The sequence below is a fragment of the Pyxicephalus adspersus genome, chromosome 12 (genome assembly GCF_032062135.1).
Source record: "Pyxicephalus adspersus chromosome 12, UCB_Pads_2.0, whole genome shotgun sequence".
Classification (NCBI taxonomy): domain Eukaryota; kingdom Metazoa; phylum Chordata; class Amphibia; order Anura; family Pyxicephalidae; genus Pyxicephalus; species Pyxicephalus adspersus.
In genome coordinates this window covers 8,103,351-8,108,053 of record NC_092869.1, presented here as the reverse complement: position 1 = coordinate 8,108,053, position 4,703 = coordinate 8,103,351, and the positions used below count along the sequence as shown (strand labels likewise).

The 4,703-nt window shown below is 32.9% G+C and overlaps 1 long non-coding RNA gene across 1 annotated transcript; it reads right to left on the bottom strand.

Moving 5' to 3' along the window:
• Positions 1-1,807: 1,807 nt before the first annotated feature.
• On the bottom strand, positions 1,808-4,434 carry LOC140342272 (uncharacterized). Its single transcript, XR_011923027.1, has 3 exons — positions 4,312-4,434; positions 2,780-2,881; positions 1,808-1,852 (listed from the first exon to the last, which is right to left on the bottom strand). It is a non-coding gene; the product is annotated as an uncharacterized lncRNA (long non-coding RNA).
• Between the last annotated feature and the right edge of the window lie 269 nt (positions 4,435-4,703).

The window sequence follows — 4,703 nt, the reverse complement described above, 5'->3', positions numbered from 1 at the left end:
ACTTTATAGTTTCTTCTCCAACAAAATCCCTACATCCAAACAATGTTATATTTTCAGAGTTTAGTTCCACATTAGGGGCATTCACATTTATGTCTAAAGAAGATGTTTTATATACGTATGTGAACAGCGACATAAAGCACATATAATACGGTACACATCAGTTCAATTCCAAAATAAATTTTCAGTGTACAGTCCGTGCCCCATAAAGACACAAATGTACACATCAGTTTGATCTGATGTCCGTGATGTGTATGATTTCAGGTTGTGGCAAGAAACTGACTTATGCTGAGGAAACCCACAGTACATAAACATCAAACACATACAAAAGGCCATGCTAATAGTGACCCTGGTGAAAATCAACCCTTCTAACAACAAAGCTATGAAGTTACTATCAACTGTTTCCACTATGACCATCTGTTTTTAATTTGAAATAATTCAAAATATTACTTTTTATTCTCAACCAAACAAAAAAGTCTTCAGCTTTCTTCAACTTTATTGGCAATTGACCTTTAGCATTCCTCCTGGATTGGATATTCATTTAATTACTGATATTGGTACTTTTCTTGAACTTTTATCTTTCTTAAACAATTAAATTGGTTTATATTGTTATGTTTTTTAAATTAATTTTTCGTACTTTGTACACTTTTATATGGCTATCTTGTTAATTGTTATCTTTAAAAACAACCTATGAAATACTTCTAAGAGAAAAGTGTAAGCACTTGACATGACAAATTAACCATCTAAATAGATTTCAACAGAGAGAGCAAGTAAATTCTGCAGAATGCTGGTTAGAACAGTTGTCTGTGGTTGCTTTCTAAAGTAAACCAACAGTAAAACTTTCCACAGCTTTGGTTCCGATGCTCCTGAAATGTACTCAGCTGATTTAAACTGAAAGTGCAATTAGGCTGCAAGCAAAATATTTTCATTTTCATGAACAAACACTCTTAGTAGCATCTATTAAGTTTATTTTATATAATGAATAATTTTGTTGTGAGATTGCAAAATTTTGATAACTCAGCTACTTCCTCCTTTGGTTGAGGTGGTTGGTACTCAAATGCGCGTACACAATCCCATCCTAAAAAATATATAAAATAGATCTGGTTGGTGATAAGCTGGTTAAATGTGTTTTTCTTATCATGTTTTATTGGATGAAAATATTTCATAATGTCTGACTGGTACTGCACAACATTACCAACACTTTTTTGACATTTTTGAATTGAGTTACAACATTTTATCAAGTTCATATTGCTGCTGCTCATTTCTGTTTTTGGCAAGCAAAGCCAGACAGTAAAAAAGTAAAACAAAAAAATCTACAAATTTGCTTTTGTTTTTTTCAAATCCGCTTTCCCTATTGACCAATCTTTCTTTCTCAACTAGAGTTCCTCCAGATGTTGCTAGGGTTTCCTTGAGCAATGAGTGTGCTTCTGAACTCAGTTACCACTGACACCAATGTTCTATTTGGCTATTTGTAAGGGGGTGACTGGAAGACCTAAAAGTTATTTCAAGGGTTCCTCTATGTTACAAATGTTGAGAAAGGCTGCTATTGAAAGTGGGGGAATTGTCCCAATTTCCATTGATCACAGATATTTGTCATAATTAAATGTATGTAATGATGGCCAAACTAAGCCTAGACTTTTCATTTCAAGGTTTAATGTTAGCAAACGTAGTCATGCTATGCTGCAAATGTATTATGTAGAAGTGGAATCTTTTTCAGACGGCTGTGACAATTTTTCTGAGCTGTAATAAGATTTTACATTCCTATCTGGTCCAGGAGTTGTACATGTATTTACAAGCATTCACTATCTTACCGAAGTCTCTGTGTCACGGCTCCTGGCATTTTGAGCATCTTTATCTAAAATATAAAAAAAGATAAAAATCATGTTTATTTGTAAAAAAAAAAAAGTATAAAAATATGAAATAAACTGATTCTAGCATGAACACTGTTCCTTAAAAACTGCATTTTTCTGCAATGTAATATTGAATTACCATTTTCATTTTCCAAATTCTCATATATTTCTTCTTCCAGGTTGACTGATGGCCAATGTCATTCTCTGCATCTATATCTGCACACCTATATACTGAAATTTTATGCTTTTTTGTACAACTGTTTTATTTGTATTTCATTTTGGAGCCATCAAATAACTCTTTCTTTAGGCAGCAGTGAGGCCATAACATCAGTAACACAATGATGAAGAATGCCCAAGGATGCCAGAATATGGTGGGGGTGGTGAGAGTATTGGCTCAGTAGAGGGTCCTAAAACACTGAATTTGGCCAACAAGTAATAGCAGCGTGAATTTAAATATAATATATATTGTAATTTTGTTTAAATTCAGGCTGATTTTAAAATTGACCAGGACATCTGATAAAGAATTTGGTTTTAATAGAACTGAATAAACCTGTTGTTCAAGCTGACATTATTTAGTTCATTCAATGTACAGAGGATAACCACTGCTCACTATATACATTAACAACAAGCTTTGTGGGAAATACTGCTTCAATATTTACTTATTGTTCTTTATTGTATAAAATGGGTAAATGGTGTGTTTTTTTTGTTTTGATTGGGGGCAAGGTATGGCTTGGAAGCAAAAGTGAGTGGCCAGCTCCCTCCGATATACCCTATCAATTGATAAATGTACAGTTTTGGATTTTCCATTGTTTTCTGTAAGTCTCCCTAGTAAGTATACAGACAGCAAAGACTCCAATTCATCCAGACCTAAAAGAGAATATTTAAAACACTCAGATTGTTTCTAAAGTCTTGGAACCCAGGTAAAAGATTACTTTTTTGCTTGTAGGCCCAAAACAGAAGAACTGACAGACCCAATAGCGGAAGGAAAGTGAGTCCTAGGAAGATTCCACATGTAAAGTTTTCTTTGGATATACCTACAGGATGAACACAAAATAGTTTGTAAAAACAAAATATAACCATAGAGGATTTCATAACAGTTGGGCATTGTATAACATTCTAATGTAAAGGTGTTTTCCTGAGCATTCAGCTTTTTGGGAGACTTGTTTGCCTGCTATACATTTGGGGACTCATACTAGAAGGAAAGATTGCATGACGTGAAAGCAAATCTTTTGTGTGAGTTCCATACATACAGAGCTGTATACAAGATTTGTGAAACCTGTCAATCAGTGAGTTAAGCCGTGAGTCTAGAAATATGGAAGCTTCAATTGCTGATTTGTTTTTGATGGGAAATGCTTAGGGGCTAAGTAGTGATGGATTCACTGGAGTCTGCAAGACATCTTCTATATTTTAGTTTACAATGGTTTCCTCTTATTTCTGTTTCTTATACTTTCTAATATTTTTAATATTTTTTCATTATGTTGGAAGTTTGACTGTAATTCATATATATCTGTAAATATTATCCATAGATCTCAATTTGGTTCCTAATGAAGTAGACATAGCCTACGAAACGTGTCAAACGACAATTGAAATTGATTAACTGTGATTGTTTTTAGGTATGGTTGTTGGTTAATGGTTTTGTTAAAATTGATGGTATGAATACATTTTGTTGCAAATTACTATTTTAAATGTTGTTGCAATATTTTGTTGATGGTAAAGCCTTAAATGCCCCTTATGCCCCTTTCTATTGTTTTTGTGTATTGGTGTGTGGCATTGGTAAATTGTTAAATAGTCACCTTGGAATATATCACTTGAATTTTCGTTATGTTGGGAATTTACCCATCTAACAATTTCTTACATCTCCTGTGGACAGTAGTGATTGGATTCTAATGTAAATATTTAAATTATGCTCAATTTAATTTAGAATAACTATATTACCTCTCTCTTTTATTGTCTAGTAACATCTTCTCTATTTTAGTTTGCAATGGTTTCCTTTTAATTTCTGTTTCTAATACTTTCTAATATTTCTAATACTTTTTCATTATGTTGGAAGTTTGATTGTAATTCATATATATCTGTATATACAATCCATAGATCTCAGTTTGGTTCCTGATGAAGTAGACATAGTCTACGAAACAAAAATTGAGATTGATTCACGTTTATTGCTTTTAAGTATGGTAAACTTTTTAATGATATTTTGGTAAAATTGTTGTTATAAGGATATTTTGTTAGAAATTTTTATTTTAAATGTTGTTGGAATAGCTTGTTGATGGTAAAGCCTTAAACATCCCCTATGTCCCTTTCTTCTGTTTTTGTGTATTGTAAATTGGGATGTGGCATTGGTATATTGTCAAATAGTCATCTTGAAAAATATATCACTTGAATTTTCGGTATATCCACCAGACATCAGTGGTCATCCTATTCTAATGTAAATATTTTAAAAATGCTCAATTTATTACTATATTACCTCTCTCTTTTATTGTCCAGTGGATTGTATTGTCCAAAACAGGAATTAAATCAAGAGTAACTTTACAGGTAACAGTATTTCCATAGTTCCAGGATTCTTTAGGAAGTGAGAGTAGGGTTTGAAAAGTCCAGGTGCCTTCGTGTTCTTTGCCAGAGATCATCCTGCTTGTGTATTTTGTTTCCTGGACAGTCCAGAGCACAGGAACTGTAGAAAGAATAGTATTGACCACACAAGCAAACTCAATTGCAGTATTTGGAGTAGGAGGCACAGATGAAGCCAAGAAATAAATGGAGCTCCTGAGACTGGAATTATCTATAAATAAATAAAGTTAAAACATAGAGCATGAATAGTCTAATACCTAAAAAACTCAAGCAAAAGTTAAACCTACAAAT